Source organism: Manis javanica, chromosome 1 (genome assembly GCF_040802235.1).
Source record: "Manis javanica isolate MJ-LG chromosome 1, MJ_LKY, whole genome shotgun sequence".
NCBI classification, from domain to species: domain Eukaryota; kingdom Metazoa; phylum Chordata; class Mammalia; order Pholidota; family Manidae; genus Manis; species Manis javanica.
Window position 1 is genome coordinate 195,098,847 of NC_133156.1, and position 19,065 is coordinate 195,117,911.

The window sequence follows — 19,065 nt, forward strand, 5'->3', positions numbered from 1 at the left end:
CTGTAAAAAGAAAACCCAAAAAACCTATGAAACAACTTCCGTCTCTAATCAATGAATTTAATAACAAGGTCATTGGACACCAGCTCATTCAATAAAGTAAATTGTATTTCCGTACTAAATGTAGTGTTTTGAATGGTGCCTCCCCCAGATTCATGCCACCCAGGACCTAGGAATGTGACTTTATTTGGAAGTAGAGCCTCTGCAGTTGTCTAAGTTAAGAGATGGTTATCCTGGATCAGTATGGGCTATCAATCCACTGGCCACTCTCCCTACAAGATGAGAGTATACAGAGAGGCACGTTGAACAAGGCCATGTGAAATGAGGAAGATATCAGAGTTACTCTGCCACAAGCCAAGGAAGTCTGGAAGCCTGCAGAAACTCAAAGGGGCAAAGGACTTTTCCTCTGAGCCTTCAGAGGGATCCTGGCCCTGTAAGACACCTTGATTTCAGACTTCTAGCTTCAGAAACTGTAAGAGCTTCAATTTCTGTTTTAAGCCATCCATATGGTAGCTGTAAGAAACTAATACAATGGGAATAAAAATTTTAATAAAGTCAGTATATTGTATTTATGTTAGTATCAGAAAATAGAGTGACATGCCATGGCTGTGAATTGGAGGACTAAATATTAAGATGCCAGTCTCTGTAAATTGATCTATAGGTTAAATACAATCTCAATAAACAGCCAAACAGATTTTTAAAAAAATAGAAACTGACATGTTTTTTCTAGAATTTGTATAAAAGAAGAACAAGAAAAGGAAGAAAACAGAAAATTTTAGATAAAAATTTGAAAATAATATTAAAGTTTGGAGAGCTTACCCTATAAAAGTAAATGTATTCAGTGTGCTGAATAGATGGCAGAAGGAGAGACAAAGCAATGAATGGGACAGAATAGAGATCCCAAAAATAGACAAACGTGTCCTTTGATTAAAATTATTTCTACCTAGGTACCAAACCAACTGAAAGAGGAAAGATAGTCTTTTCAATAGATGTGAATGGAAAAATTAGATAAACATAGGGGAAAAATACTTGATCTATTATCATATCACAAAATTTAATTCCAAATGTATCATAAATATAAATGTAGAACTTCTAGAGGAAAGCATAAGAGATAATCTTTGTGATCTTGGGTAAGCAAAGATTTTTGAGAATGTAAAAAGCACATTTAGAAGAAAAAAGATATATTGGACTATAACTCCAGGGAAATGAAATCCCAGGGCAAAATACCTCTAAAACTGAAATCAGTCAAAGGGAGAAATAAACTTTAAAATCCATTTCTTGCTTACAAACTGCAGTCTGGGGCTGTTTCTCTTTCCTGCTCTGCCAGAAGAAAACCAGCCCTTCCCCTAACTTCTCAAGATTCAGATAAGCCCTAGGTTGCCCAGGTAATTACCCATTGAAATGGAGATGAACTAACCTTCTCCACACCTAAGGAACACCTGTTGATATTCACATGCACTAAAGACAGGTGAATTAATCTGGAAATATTATAATTTTACCCCTCCAGAAATCTCTCTTTACAATCTACTCATAATCCCTCTTCCACAATGGTCCCTGGGTGACAAAACTGGAGCATTGTGACCAGACTAATGACATACAAGAGCAACAGCAATAAAATCATAGTAATCCTCAAGCTGGGGGATTCAGCTAGGTTCAAAGTCCTATGCAGATTAAGTCCAAAGCTCGTCCATTCCAGCAGGCAGTAGCTGAAACAGGTAGGGAGCTCAAAGCAATCATCACATGGCACCTGCAGTCAGGGGGTGCATCCAGGCCACAAGGACTGTAGAAGAAAATAACCATTGAAGGCCACTCTGCTGTTACTCCAGGAATACACGAGGCCACCTTCCAGGCCTTTTCCCCAAGGTGGCAGAAGGGCCAGCCATTCCCAGTCCATGTGCCAAAATGTCCAGGGCCACATCCATTCAACAATGTCTCCAGTGTTTAGTGCAGTTGGGGCTGGCAAGGAGGTTGCTCTGCTGGCCATATCCTGGTTTCAATAACTCTTTTTTGGTTTGCACATATAGTGTATAGGAGAGGCAGCAATGTGTGTTAGAATATCCACAGGGCTCAAAGCTCCTTTATCTGACTTCTCATTTCAACACTGCAGCCCTGTCCATAGGTTAACTGACCAGCCCCAAAGACTATTAGTGTCCAACTTCAGGCCAGATTTCAACAAACGGTTGTACCTATCATGCCTGTCCCAGTAGGGTTATATGGGACATGAAATTTCCATTTTATTCCTAATTTTGGTACCCATCCTTGCAACATATGTCCAGTAATGTGGGTGCCTTGATCTCCCTCAATCACCTGCTGCCAGCCATAGGCTACAAAGAGATGCTCGGCCCCTCTTGTAGGTTTGCTGATCTGAATGACATGCAGGAAAAGCAACCAACAGTCCAGTAGGCATGTTCACACAAGTCATGGCATACCAATCTCCTGATATGGGCAGAGGCCCAGTATAGTCTGTCTGTTACCCGAGGAGGGCTATCAGTCCCCTTACTATTGTCCTATGTTGCTGCGGGACTTGGTGTAAGTCCTCCTTAGAGCACAAAAGACACTCCTCTCTGCGGGCTCAGATCATCTTCTCAGCCTCCACAGCCTGCAGGGCTCCGGCTGGTAGCAGGAGCAGCAGCAGCAGCAGCAGTCTTCAGCTCAGGCCATGGGCCAGGGTCAGTGCAGCTAGCAGTGGTGGTGGCACCTCCACAACCACACAAGTGCAGACACACATCCCTTGGTGTGAGCGCCACTTAGGGGCAGCCCTCCCAAATGTCACACCCATTATGACAGATTTCGGGTTCAGAGGTCCTGCTGACTACCACCAGATGCAACTCCAGGGAAAGGAAATCCAGGAGCAAAATACCTTTCAAACTGAAATCAGTCAAAGGGAGAAATAAACTTTAAAACCCATTTATTGCTTACAAACTTCACTCTGGGGCCATTTCTCTTTCCTGCTCCTGCAGAATCAAACCAGCCCTTCCCCTAACCTCTCAGGTTCAGATAAGCCCCCATTGCCAAGGTAATTACCTACTGATATGGTGATGAACTAACTTATCCACCCCTGAGGAACACATGTTGATATGCAGTTACACTAAAACCAGACGAGATATTCTGGAAATATTACAATTTTATTCACATGGACATAAATACTATCTGAAAACATTGTTAAGAATATGAAAATGCAAGTTATAGACTAGAAATATATTTGCAATATTTATATTTGACAGAATACTGCATGCATTACATACATTTTAAGAAATAATAAAAACACACACAACCCAATTATAATGAGCAAAGAACTGTTGCCTCAAAGCATGGGAAAAGGTGTTTAACATGTTTAGTCTTCATAGACATACAAATTAAATTTAAAAATCTGAAAGCATTTCACTTCAAGTAGAATAATTAAAAACATAAAAACTTGCAACACAAAATTTTGGGCAGGATGTAGATTAATTGGAACTCTTAGTCTTTGCTGGTAGGAATATAAATTAGTACATCTCCTTTACCAACCTTTTTGGCTATTTTTATAGTGTTAAATATATACCTATCCTATGACCAATTTGTAAGATAAATTGAAATGCATGTCAGAAAAAAAGATTGTGCAAGAAATTTCATAGAAGCTTAAAAAATAAAATCTCCAAATTGGGTAGAATAAACAAGCTATGAAAGGCACTACCGGTAAGCCCAACAGCATGCATGAATCTTAGAAACCTGAGAGTGAGTTAAAGTGGCCAAATACAGAGTACATACTGTATGATTCTGAGGAGGAGGAAGAAATTACCTCTACCCGTTGAGGTTCTTCTATCTGGTTTAAGAAACAAACTGACATGAGACAGATTAACAGGAGAAAAAAAAACCCCAAAGTTTAAATACATACATACAGGGAAGCTATAGAAATGAGTTCCAAAGACATTCAGGGTGAATGAGGCATATATGTCATCCTGAACCAAGGATAAGGGGGTAGGGCTTTGAGAATTCAAAAGAAAAGGGAAGCAGTTCACAGGAATATGAAAAGAGTAAGTGTTTGGCAAACAAAGTACTTGATAGTCACACAGAAACAGTGGAGCACAGAGAGAAATTTTAAGACTTTGTCATATTCCTTATCATCCATCACCCCTCGTTTACATTACAGTGTAGCTGTCTATGGTTGAGAGCTCTTCTCTTGGAGCGGTTCCTCCATCTAAATTATTTATGCAGTTGCCAGGGCTGCGGGGAGGTCAAAGTATCTTCCTGAATCTTTTGGGCCTTGATGGTTTTCAGGTCAAAATAATCTGCATATCACAATGGCAAAACTTGGTTGTCATGCCTTTGGGCCCTACAACTCCATATATATGAAATTCTGGAGCATTCATTACTAATCTGTGGAGATAGAAATCAAGAACTGTGGTTGCCTATGGGGAAATGGAGATTATTTTGAAGCGACTCAAGAATACTTTCTGGGTTGATAGAAATTATATGTGTGTGTGTGTGTGTGTGTGTGTGTGTGTGTGTGTGTGAATATATGTATATGTATATATATATATATATATATATACACATATATGGAGAGAGAGGTGCTAGTTACATGAATGTGTACATGTACCAACTCTTATTTAGTTAACTCCAACACACACACACACTCACACTTACACACATATTCCAGTTTATTAGATGAATCTCTGATAATAATTCCTGATATCTCATTTCTATTTCCTTTCCTGGCAGTATTCTTTTAAATGAAAGTTAAAATAAATTGAAATGCAAATTTTTTTCTAAGTGTACCACATTAGTGGTCTTATCCTTTCTTCTGCTCTAATTGAAGCTTCACATGGCTCATACCTTTTTGGAATGACTGATCCATAATTATGCCCCAAACTTCATGCATTTCAACTGAGCAGTATTACTTATTTCTTAATCATTTAGGCCCAATATGTAGAGCTCTTCACAAGGTTCCCTATTATGTTCCATTTACCACATACCCACTTAGCTACAGGGCATATTGAACCCCACCTGTGTTTGGATGTAGCTTCCTCACTTCTCTCCTCCCCTGCAATTTTAGCTGATTAGTAATTCCAGCTAGTTCACAGTCATTTCCTTTCTCTAAATCATTTATAAAGATTAAAATCAGCAGAAGCCCAAGGACTAATTCCAGTAGGATGTCAGATAAGTATGTTCTCAGTACATAAGTGTTTTCCTATTAACAAGGAAATGAGGTAAAGGAAAATATCTACTTGAGTTACTGTTGGGTGGGAAGGGGAGGATTAGATTCAAGGGTTGACAAAGTGGTATATGTCGAGAATCCATAGCAACAAAGGAACTGTGCTCGCTGGAAGCCTAGGTTAAAAAGTGAGCTATTTGAGGGAGATAATTATTAGGCTAGAATATTCAGGCACCTACAACTACTAGCACAGGCAGTGTGATCACCCTGCAGACAAGCATTTTATTAAAGACGTGGGGGGTAAGCCTACTAGAGAGAAAAAGGTGTTAATGGGGATTTTAGGTCGATTTTAAGAAGCTATTGAAGATCTTGCAGAGCATGTGCAACAGACAGCACGGTTTATCTGATACTTGATATCTTTCTTGAAGCTCAGCCTAGAGATACTTAATGTCTCTAATACTTTAAGAAAGTGGGGAAAGGCAGTGCATTTGAAACAACCTCTCATATGACTCTCAGCCTGAGTTATACAAGATTCATGTATCAGAGCATGGCATGATTTATTAAACATTATTGCTATTTGTGAAATAGATACAATCATCCAAGATAGAAGATAAAAGTCTTCCTTCTTCATTTTACATCCATTTCCAACTGGCTGCTAGATTTTTATTACATATTTAGGTTTCCCATTAGAGTCTGGGGTTATCAAATTCAAGGCCATGTCTTTTTGCCTTTCTGATTTAAAAACAAGCAAAGTTCCTAGAAAATGGTGGAAAATAAATAAAGACTAAGTTAATAAACCCAAGGAAGTAATAACAGATTATGCCTCTAAACTTTTCCTTTTTAAAGTTTTGAAGTTTATTTCTACTTGTAATATTTGTAAACCCTTACAAGAGAGAGAAAAGATAAATAAAATTTGAAAAAGCAATCCATGAACAGATACAATGATTTTTACCAGCTGACCATTTAGAACACAGAGGTGTGTATATTTTATTTATATATTTATATATGTGCATGTATATATATGCATATGTATGTATTTTAGGGAAAACAGACTAATAATTGAGAAATAAATTAACTTGGAACAATAAATTTCATATTACTCTTTTACACAGTAGCCTCAAAATACTGGTAAGGAGAGTCGAACATATGACTTTTGTATGAATATATAATATTGTAGAAAAGCATGCAATCCCAACAGACAAAACACTATAAATTATAAGAAATTTCTCTACAAAATCTATTCAAAGGTTTAATTCTTATTTTTTGTCCCTTTTTCCAGATACAAATTTAAATGTAAGAAAGATTTTCATACAGTTTTTTCAATTTTAAAGTTTTGGATAAAGGTATTATATAAATAAATGAAGACCATTCAAAGACAAACTGAGACTATTTGTTCAGAGCATGCCACAGCAAGGTAGTCAGCCATCATCACTGGTGTTTGGCAGAGGCTCAAAGGTAGTCAGAGGAGTGGGGATACGTTAGAGTAAAAAAAAAAAAATGGAAGGATTCAGCTCTGCCCTGGAGAAGATGGAAATAGTTTACATAGAAGCAAAGCATTTGATGTGACTGGTCTGGGGAGCATATCCAGCTTTTCTGTTTTTTCCTGAAGTAGAGGCAGGGCTAAAAATTAGGGATGCTAGTAGTTACTGACCATGTCCTGACTCATATGAGCCAATTGCCACAGAGATATGTCTTGGCTTCCTGCACTGGTTGCTGAAGAAATTGTGGGTCAGAATTCTATTTTCACGTATGATCTGAAAATTTTCCATTTGTATATTCAGTCTCTCAGTACCTCTTTTGGTCATTCTCTAGTTTGCAGGAAGTTTAGAAATTCAATAAAGGCCAGTGCTACAGATCTTCCTCATTCAGAGATTGTTCAGTCATCTCCAAAGTCAACTTTACTGCAAGATCCTCCTTTTGTTGCATCATAGTGATCACCTGAGAAAGTGGTCATGCAGAAAGATTTAGGACTATGAATAGGAACTCCCTGGACTAGTATCATGAACCATGTGAAAAATAAATAAATAAATAAATAAATAAATAGACAAATTAATATTCTCCATAAGATGCCTCAGAATCAGGAATCCCACAAGCCATAAAGATAAAAACCCAGAGAACCAAGTACCTTTCTCCTTAAGGTGATGCCAAGCCTGTTCTACTTTGTTCCATTGACTCACATACAGCAAGGAATATTACAATGGCAGAAGTGCCACCATGACCAGTCAACAAAAATATATAGAGCAACATGATTGTCCATCACTATTTGTGCCAATGAATTGAGACTGATTATTTTTTCCAGGTAGGTCAGAGGTGGTATCATTAAGAACTTCTCCCAGAGTTAGCGATAAGTTTCTTACAGTTTTTCTTCTGTTTGTATGCATGTTGCCAGTGGGAACACTGCTCTCGTTCTTCACATAAACAGTAAGTCAATAAATCCCCCAGGTGCACTGCCTGAATAATCAAAGGTGGCCTCATGGGGAATTTCCAGATTTGGTGAGTCATAAAATTAGGATCTTAGTGTATGGACAGGTTTTAGAATATTATTCCTAACGGGTATGAGGTGTTATTACGAGGCAAACAGGACTGGTGCTATGGCCTCAGAGGGAATAGAATCTAATAAAGATGCATGGACATACGGGGGAAAAGAACTGTTTATAATGCGAGATTGAACCATGGCTTTATATTAGCTTGGTTGCATATATAGACCCCTATTAGTCTTTTCTAGGTGTGAAGTATTTGTCCTTGAAGGTTGTTGAATTCAAATTTAAAATTGCCTATGGTCTTATCAATAGATTTTAATAGTTGGTTCTTTTTCTTGTTGAGAGAGACACAAAGCAATGGGCTGATTAGTTTAATATCATCAGTCCCTGTATGTGAAAGTGGAAATGCCACTGACTACAATTCCTTATAGTTTCTTTTAATGAGCCCAGCACTGCACAGAAGATTTTATTTATCATTGAGAGGTATTTGATGCATGCACACTGACAGCATATTCAGCTGTCAGTAAATTTGAAGGCAGTGGCATTTGAATGATAAGTTTCTAAATTAATAATTATAGTAAGGAGGAGAAAAAATAAGAAAAAAGATCATTATAGGTGGATGACAACCAGGGATCTATAGAAAATAAAAAAAATGATTATAAGAAAGCACATCAAGGACAAAACAGGAGTGAGATGTGCTGGTCCTATGTCTTGGTTAGAGGCTATTTTTGAAGTCATTTGCTTGTTCCAAAGGTCTTGAATCAGCTGTCTGTTTTCTAAGATTGGCTGATTCTAGGGTATCTGAGAATTCTATTTGAAGTTTCCTATTACAGTAGTCTTTAATCATGCAGATGAAGTTGTCATTGAACGTCCTGGAACCTTTGGGGAAAATAATCTATTTGGCAATTCCACGGTCCACTTGAATACTTTGATCTTGACACTTCCAAATTATGGTAAGACAACCTGGTTATTTGTTTGCTTACCACATTAGAATGGACACTCCTTAATAATAGGGTGGATCTCTCTGTCTCTGAAACTTTAGCAGGTAATGCAATGATTAGCACAGGGTAGATAGAATAGATGCTCATCTCAAGTATCCTAAGAAGTAGTTTCTAAGATCCATGCAGGGTTATCACAGTAACATAACACTACAAATAGTCATAATAGGTATTATTTACAGATAATCTGTGTGATCAAGGTTCCCTGTCCTATAAATAAATAAATAGACAAATTAATATTCTCCATAAGATGCCTCAGAATGTTATGACCTATTTTAATCCTCATAACTATTGTCTATTGTGACATTTCATTAAGTACCAAAAATAGAAAGGGGTTAAGAACAAGCAGTACACAGTTGAGCAAGAATTCATTTGCACACCTCCAAAGTTTACGTCCCAAGTCTAAAATTATTTTCTACACCTAACTGCCTTACAGGTCCTAATTACCTAACACTCTTGAATGGAGTGTAAGAAAAATCTACTTTTTAACATATCCAGACGTAAGGTAAATGGTTTCAGCAATGTTCCAATGTACTTGAAAAATCATATCTTGGGAGTTGGTATGTTCTGTTTAAAGCAGTTTTTATTTTGAAATATGAAAGATCTCAACTGTGGAAGGGTAAAAATCTATTGTTGACTCTGCTGCCACATCACATCTAGGGTCAATCAGTGAAACAATTTCCTTTTGAAGCATTGGAGCCCTCTAGATTTGTAAGGGAATCAGAAAGGAAAGAAAGAAAGTAGAATTGGCAGATACAAATAAGGCTATTATAGCCTCCTTGAGACTGGCAGTTATTCCCAAAATACATTGCCAAAAGAAGTTTTATGGTTTATTTTTCATTGTATAGCTTTGTTTTCCTTTTTCTCCTTCACTTGCAATGCCTCAAATAGTTTCTCAGTTAGATCGCATCATGTGCATCTTCTTTCCCTAGAGTTTGCATTAGCTTCTTGGAGGCTGCTCATGTGCTATTGACAAAAACCGCCCTGATACCAAATGTGTGCCACATTATAAGCACAGGGCTTCAGGATTCCATCTGCCTGAATAAAGAGATGTGCTCAATATAGGCAAAATGTTCTAGGGCAAGGCACATAAGAGAGAGAAGTTGGGGCCCCATGAACCAGTTTGGATAAGCACTATTTTAGTTCCCAGAACTGAGATTTAAAAGACTGTGTTGATTCCATTGTTATGTAATTCTTTTTTATTTTAACTTTGAAAGAAAGCTAATTTGTAGAAAGAAAGGACTTTCATCTTTCTATAGAATACCATTACAGTCTATGTGGCAGGCTTTATGAATAGCTAATAATTACTGTATTTAGAAACTTATATCTCCCTCTTCCTTGAAAAGAAAGGATGCAACATACAATATTTATATTTTTGTGTCTGTAAAATTTTAATCATAATGGTATATATTACAGAGGGTGTTGTGAGGTTAAACAAGTGGGTAAATGTAAATGACAGTCTTATTATCTGCTGATTAAATATCAATCATTTTTAATAAGTATTTTAAACTTTTCTAGACATAGACTTATATCTTCATTTGGGATAAAATTTAATATATACCTAGAATACATTTTTGTATTTCATCCTGTTAAAAGGTAAACTGAGGCATATTAACAATTTAAGTTTGAGCAAAAATTGATTTGAATTGTGCAGACCCAACCAGAAATGATTAGGAGCATTCTGAGGCCAGGAGCCAGGCAAAAAACTTATGCAGAGTAAGTGCAAAAGCATAAAAAAAGAAATTATTTCAATGGCTACAGATTAAAGCCCAGTTGGCTGTTTATGATTGGTTTCCACAGCATTTGACTTCACAACTGAGGCATATCCAGGCTTAGATTTTGGTTTACTTATGTAGACCTCCTGGCATTAGAGCCACTTTAATCTAATGGCCTTCTCCTTTGTTCATTTCACAATCCTCCTCAAACAATATACTTATTTAAATTAAATACCTGAAGATTTATTAAACAGCAGACTTCTTTTCCTTCCTCTTTGGTGTAATGTGTATACCAATTTATTCCTTAGCAAAGCATAAGGACTTCCAGCAAATGGACAACAAGTCAAATACAGGTACCACTCAGGCTTCACTAAATAATTGGTCTTACATTTTTGGGGAGTAGCTTTCATGTGAGATTTCTTAATAGCTGATACTCGTGACACAGAAACTTCCATGTACTTAAGCATCTAAATTGCTCTTTATAAGTTAGTCGAAGTTTTCAAAGTGAACTTTAAGTTGCTGTCTCAATTTCTGAGGCCCAATGTTATTCTCACAATTTTTGATGCTTTATCACGTATCATTTCCTCTGCCCACAGAAGTCTTCTCTTGTATCCTGACCCAGTCTTAAGCAGCTGGAAAATCTGCATTCCAGTAGAATCATTTTTTCCATAATATCCCATTGTATTTTGTACATACCTTCTTAATGGTAAAATACTGTCTGTATTTTGTTTTTAAATATAAATTTCTGATTGACTATTACTACTTGATATAAGAAAGTGAGCACATTTAAATATTTTAAAATATTCTTTCAAACTATCAACTCTTCCAAACATTAGGAGTAAAAACAGCTAGTAACTTACCAAATACCCATTTTCTTTACCAGACTCCAAATTTTATCATGATCCATTGTTAGTAATAAAGGCTACATTGCCAATCTCCATTGAAACAAGAGGTGGTCCAATAAACATAAATGTTGGGAAGGAATTCTGGGCAGGTTCCTTCAAAGGCTCTGACTCAACTGAGAGGAGCATCATTTTACCCCTCTGTTCTGTCTTTTTCATTAGACTGGAGACTCATATGTGATAACCAGAAGTTCTGCAGTCATCTTGAGCTTGAGAATGGAAGCCACATGGTAAGATGAAGTAGGCCGTTTAGAAGAAAGAGCTAGGTACAAGATACCATAAACCTAATGTAGCAGACCAGAGAGGGCTACATTCATTGTTTTTGAGTGCTTAAGCCACAATATTTTGATATTGTTACTTTTAGTCAAATGCAATCTGTAACTGACCTAGAGCTAAATTGAAAACAAAAAGAAGCAAAAATGTTAAATGCAGTGTTCTCTTTTTGTGGGTGAAATATAAAAGAAAAGAAAATTATGCCCTTAAGTGAATTTTTATTTAGTATATAATCCTCACCTGGGTGTTTGACAAAATAACAAAAAATTTAAACATCCATGAAAATATCAATATAGCAACACTGTGATAAATGTGCTGACATTTGATAGAGTTGACTATGAACTTTTGGAAATGATCTCTTTTAGCTTTAGAACACTGTCATCACCAGCAACCTTTAATTGTATGACTTTTTCTTAGTACTTCCCTTTGAATCCTCTTCTACATGCCTTCAAATGCTGTTAGAGTTTTATTCTTGACCTTTTCTCTTCTCATTTGTTATACTGTTTCTAGATGAGCTCCTCAGCTGACAGAGTATAGCCTACTGTATTTATGGGTTTCTGTGTCAAGACCTAGACTTATATGTCTACCTCTCTAATGATAGGAAATTCAAAATCACCACTGATACAAAGATCTTATTTGTTTCTATTTTCATTCTCTGTCTCAACCTCCTCAATCTACTCCTCTTGTAAAATGCCCCATTTTGATCACCTGATCATTTGTAACACTGTCCTTATCTAAACAGGAGTCTTATTAACTTCTAATGTTTTTTATCCTATTCATGAGTAATCAATATCATTAATTGCTATCTCAAAAATGGAGTCTGGATTCTTTATGTCCTCCCCATCAAATAGGCTTTTGAATTTATTCATCACTGAAGCAGCCTCATTACCAACTTGCAGCCAACTATTTCTCCTTCTTATAGCTTATTCTGCACTCATAGCTCATGGCACTGCTGTCAAATATATATATATGTCAATTTTATCTACAAGTAAGTTAATTAATCCAAAATATGGTCATGTTTACTGGCTTGCTCACAGTCTACAACCCAATGTTCAGATTCTTTGCTGTGTCATGAAAGGTCCATCACAATGTATCTTCAGTGATGAGTTTTTTGATCTAGTCAAGTTGAACTTCCTTAAAGTCATTGTGTCCATTCATGCTTTTATGACCATTCTCTTGCCTCTACCTAAAGGTACTCTTTTTTTGGCCCACTTTTCTCTATTTTGCTCTTTTTAATAATTCCATATTCACATTAAAAGTGGTTTTCCAAGGGAAAAAAATGGCAGCATGAGAAGTGAGGCATAAACCTCCTCCCAAAACCACATATAACATGAAAATACAGTAAATACAACTAATCCTGAAAGAATGACCTAAAGATGGCAGAATAGACTGCCTACATCAGAGGAAAAGAAAAGACCTCACAGAAAAGAGTAAAGTAGCAAAGCTGCAATCTGGCAGGACCCAAGCCCTCCCCCTACCCCAACTCACAGGTAGAAAGAAGAGAAACAGAGCAGGGAGGGAGTAGAAGCCTAGGAATGCTAAACACCCAGACATAGAGATTGGCTCCAGAGGCACAAAACCACATTATATGGTGCTCTGGAGATTCATGGGGTTGGAAAGGAAAGACAGACAGAATACACAGAGAATCTGAGATTCCACCCTCTTGTGGAGAACAAGTATGCACAACCAGTTGCTCTGGGACAAAAGAAAGGTGGGCACTATGAAAGACTTCTCAATAGTGAGAGAGGTGCTAAAGGGGCAAAGATTGCACAGAGCTTGCTTCTCAGGAGAAACAGAAGGTGGACAAAATCGTCTGGCACACTCAGACCAGCAGATTAGAAACATTCAAGACCTTCAGATGCTCCTTGCCCCTGAATGACAATGCAAACTCGAGGACCCCCACTGCAATATGCAGCCTGCCGCTCCTTAATCCCAAAGGGCACCAGTCTGTACACCTGCCACCCTGCCATAGCACCAGACCAGATGCAAGGTGGCTTTGCCTATGACAGGTACAGGGGCATAACACAGGGGCCCCTCCTTGCATGGACAGCCCCCTGGACCTAGAAGTGGAGGCACTGCAGCCGGGAAGCAGGAAAGAGCTCTTTCCTCCCAGCAGGCACTGGTACCACTCACCTGAGACTCCCATCATTGCTACAGGTGTTCTGTAGCTCCTGGGAGTAGAGCTTCTGGGCACTAGAGGGTGCTGCCTACACATAATTATTATTCTATAAGAATCACTAGAAAAATGAAACAGCAAAAAAATTTTACGCAAACAAAAATTCAGACTCCAGAAAGAGGGCTACGTGAAACTGAAATTACCAATCTTCTTGATAAAAATGTAAAATTAAAATCATAAACTTACAGGGCTACAGAAAAATATTCAAGATCCCAGGGAGAACTTCAATGAAGAGATAGAAACTTTGAAAAAACAGTATCTGAAATGAAACATATAATGGAGGGATTTAAAAGCAGATTAGATGAGGTAGAGGAGATGGTAAATGAAATAGACATTAGAGAACAGGAAAGCAAAGAAGCTGAGGCACAGAGAGAAAAAAGGATCTCTAGGAATGAAAGAACAATAGAGAACTATGTGACCAATCCAAACAGAACAATATTCACATTATAGAGGTACCAGAAGAAGAAGAAGAGAGAAAAGGGGATAGAAAGTCTCTTTGAGGAAATAACTGCTGAAAACTTCCCAAATCTGGGGAAGGAAATAGTCTCTCAGGTCATGAAGTGCATAGAGCTCCCAACACAAGGGACCCTAGGAAGTCAACACAACAACATATGATAATTAAAATGGCAAAGATAAAGGACAAGGACAGAGTATTAAAAGCAACCAGAGAGATGAAAAAGATCACAAATAAAAGAAAGCTCATCAGACTATCAGCAGACTTCTCAGCAGTAACCTTAAAGGCCAGAAGAGAGTGGCATAATATATTTAATGCAATGAAACAGAAGGGCCTAGAACCAATAACAACACTCTACTGAGCAAGAATATCATTTAAATTTGAACAAGGGATTAAACAATTTCCAGACAAGCAAAAGTTGAGGGAATTTACCTCCCACAAACCATCTCTACAGTGTACTTTAAAGAGACTGCTATAGATGAAAGGGCTCCTAAGGCTAAATAATTGTCACCAGAGAAAATAAAACCACAGTAAAGGAAGAATACAAATTAATAACTAAGCAAATGCAAAAGTAAATCAACTACCCACGAAGTCAATCAAAGTATATGCAAAGAGTACAGAATATGATACCTAATGTATAAAGAGTAGAGGAAGAAAAAAAAAGAACCTTTAGATTGTGTTTGAAATAACATAATAAGCAAGTTAAGTTAGACTGTTAGATAGCAAAGAAGCTGTCCTTGAACCTTTGGCAACCACAAATCTAAAACCTGCAAAGGCAATAAGTACGTATCTATTGATAATTACCCTAAATGTAAATGGATTGAATGTACTAATCAAAAGACACAGCATTACAGAATGGATAAAAAAACAAGACCCTCTATGTGCTGCCTACAGCAAACTCACTTCAAACCCAAAGACATACACAGACTAAAAGTGAAGGGATGGAAAAAGATATTTCATGCAAATAATAGGGGACAAAAAAGCAGGAGTAGCAGTAATTATATCAGACAAAATAGATTTCAAAGCAAAGAAACTAATAGAGACAAGGTTATTACATAATGATGAAGGGGTGAGTCCAATAAGAGGATACAACCATTATCAATATCTATGCACCCAATATAGGAGCAACCAAAGATATAAAACAAATATTAACAGAATTAAAGGGGGAAATTAAAGTCAATGCATAATTTTAGGAGACTTTAACACATCACTCACTCCAAAAGACAGATCAACCAGATAGAAAATAAGTAAGGAGACAGAAGAACTGAACAGCACATGAGGACAGATGGATCTAACAGACACGTACAGAACATTCCACCCAAAAGCAGTGGGATATGCATTCTTCTCAAGTGCACATGGAATATTTTCCAGAATAGATTACATATTATACCACAACACAGCCTCAGTAAATTCAAAAAGGTTGAAATTGTGTCAACCAGCTTCTCACACCACAAAGGTATGAAACTAGAAATAAATTATGCAAAGAAAACAAAAAAGCCCACAAACACATGGAAGCTTAACAACAGGCTCCTAAATAATCAATGGATCAATGACCAAATTAAAACAGAGAGCAAGTGATATATAGAGATAAATTTAAACAATAGATCAACACCCCAAAACCTATGGGATGCAGCAAAGGCAGTTCTAAGAGGGCAGTATATTGCAATACAGGCTTACTTCAGGAAAGAACAACAATCCCAAATGAACAGTCTTAACTCACAATTAATGAAACTAGAAAAAGAAGAACAAATGAGGCCCAAAGTCTGTAGAAGGAGAGACACATTAAATATCAGAGCAGAAATAAATAGAAATGGGAAGAATACAATAATAGAAAGACTCAATGAAACCAGGAGCTAGTTCTTCAAGAAAATAAACACAATAGATAAACCCCTAGCCAGACTTACCAAGAAAAAAAAAAGAGTATACACACATAAACAGAATCAGAAATGAGAAAGAAAAAATCACTCTGGACACTACAGAAATACAAAGAATTATTAGTGAATACTAAGAAAAATTATATGCTAACAAATTGGATGAGCTAGGAGAAATGGATAACTTTCTAGGAAAATACAACCTTCCAAGTCTGACGAGGAAAGCAGAACAATTACCAGCAATGAAATTGTATCTGTAACAAAAAAACTACCTAATAAGAAACCCCTGGACCAGATGGCTTCACACTGCATTGTATCAAACATTTAGTGAAGAGTTAATACTCATCCTACTTAAAGATTTCCAAAAAGAAGAAGAGGAGAGAATACTTCCAAACTCATACTATGTGGCCAGCATCACTCTAATACTAAAAGAAGACAGAGACACCACAAAAAAGAAAATTACAGACCAATATCCCTGATGAACAGAGATGCAAAAATACTCAACAAAATATTGACAGACCAAATTCAAAAATAGATTAAAAAATTCATCCATAATGATCAAGTGGGATTCATCCCAGGGATGCAAGGATGGTACAATATTTGAAAATCCATCAACATCATACACCACATCAACAAGCTGATGGACAAAAATCACATGATCATCCCAAGAGAGGCTGAAAAAGTATTTAACAAAATTCAACATTCATTCATGATAAAAACTCAATAAAACGGGTATAGAGGGTAAGCAGTACCTCAACATAATAAAGGCCATAAACAACAAACCCACAGCCAAGATCATAATTAAGACTGAAAAGCTGAAAACTTTTTCTTTCAGATCAGGAACAAAACAAGGACACTCACTACCCCACTTTTATTCAAAATACTATGGGAGGTCCTGGTCATGGTAATGAGACAACACAAAGAAATAAAAGGCATCCATATTGGTAAGGAAGAAGTTATAATGTCATGCTTTGTGGATGACATGATATTTTACATAAAAAACCCTGAAGAATCCACCTCAAAATTACTAGAACTAGTAACTGAATTCAGCAAGGTTGCAGAATACATAATTAATATGTAGAAATCCATTGCATTCCTATATACTAATAATTAACTAGAAGAAAGAGAAATCATGAAAACAATTCCATTCACAATTGCATCAAAAAGAATAAAATACCTAGGAATAAACCTAACCGAGGAAGTGAAATACCTATACCCTGAAAACTATAAGACCCTCATGAGAAAAATTAAAGAAGAGACCAATAAGTGGAAATACACCCCGTGCTCATGGATAGGAAGAATTAATATTGACAAAATGGCCATCCTGCCTAAAGCAATCTAAAGATTCAATGCAATCCCTATCCAAATATGAAAAGTGTTCTTCAGTGAACTAGAACAAATAGTTCTAAAATTCATATGGAATCACAAAATACCCCTAATAGCCAAAGCAATTCTGAGAAGGAAGAATAATGCAGGGGGGATTATGCTCCCCAACTTCAAGCTCTACTACAAAGCCACAGTAATCAAGACAAATTGGTACTGGCACAAGAACAGACCCACAGATCAATGAGACAGAATAGACAGCCCAGACATAAACCCAAGTATATGTGGTCAATTAATATATGATAAAGGAGCCATGGATATGCAATGGAGAAATGATAGCCGCTTCAACAGCTGGTGTTAGCAAAACTGGACAGCTACATGCAAGAGAATGAACCTGGATTATTGTCTAACTCCATACACTAAAGTAAACTCAAAATGGATCAAAATTAGAATGTAAGTCATGAAACCATAAAACTCTTAGAAGAAAGCATAGGCAAAAATCTCTTGAATATAAACATGAGCAAATTTTTTCTGAACACATCTCTTCAGGCAAGGAAAGCAAAAGCAAAAATGAACAAATGGGACTACATCAAACTCAAAAGCTTCTGTACAGCAATGGACATCATCAGTAGAACAAAAAGGCATCCTACAGTGTGGGAGAACATATTCATAAACAGTCTATTTGACAAGAGGTTAATATCCAAAATATGTAAAGAACTTATATGCCTCAACACCCCAAAAGCAAATAACCTGATTAAAAAATGGGCAGAGGATATGAAGAGACACATCTCCAAAGAAGAAATTCAGATGGCCAACAGGCATGTGAAAAGATGCTCTAGCTCTCTAATTATCAGGTAAATGCAAATTAATACCACAGTGAGATATGACCTCACACCAGTTAGGATGGCCAACATCCAAAAGACAAGGAACAACAATGCTGGTGAGGATGCAGAGAAAGGGGAACCCTCCTACACTGTTGATGGGAATATAAATTAGTTAAACCATTGTGGAAAGCAAAATGGAGGTTCCTCAAAAAACTAAAAATAGAAATAGCATTTGACCCAGGAATTCCACTCCTAGGAATTTACCCAAGAAAAGAAGATCCCAGTTTCAAAAAGACATAGGAACTTCTGTGTTTATCGCAGCACAATTTACAGTAGCCAAGGTAGGGAAGCAAACTAAGTGTCCATCAGTAGATGAATGGATAAAAAGAAGTGGTACATATACACAGTGGAATATTATTCAGCCATAAGAAGAAAACAAATCTGACCATTTGCAACATGGATGGAGCTAAAGGGTATTATGCTCAGTGAAATAAGCCAGACAGAGAAAGGCAAGTCCCAAATGATTTCACTCATTTGTGGAGTAAAACAACAAAGCAACACTGAAGGAACAAAACAGCAATAGACTCAGAGACTCCAAGAACGGACTAGCAGTTACCAAAGAGAAGGAGGTGGGGAGGTTGGGTGGGGAGGGAGGGAGAAGGGGAATAAGTGGCATTATAATTAGCACACACAATGTAGATAGGTCAAGCAGAAGGTAGTACAGCACAGAGAAGACAAGTAGTGATTCTATAGCATCTTACTATGCTGATGGTCAGTGACTGCAATGGAGTATAGGAGTGACTTGATAATATGGGTGAATGTTGAAACCACAATGTTGCTCATGTGAAACCTTCATAAGGTTGTATATCAATGATACCTTAATTTAAAAATAATAGAGTGGCAAATATCAGAACTTTT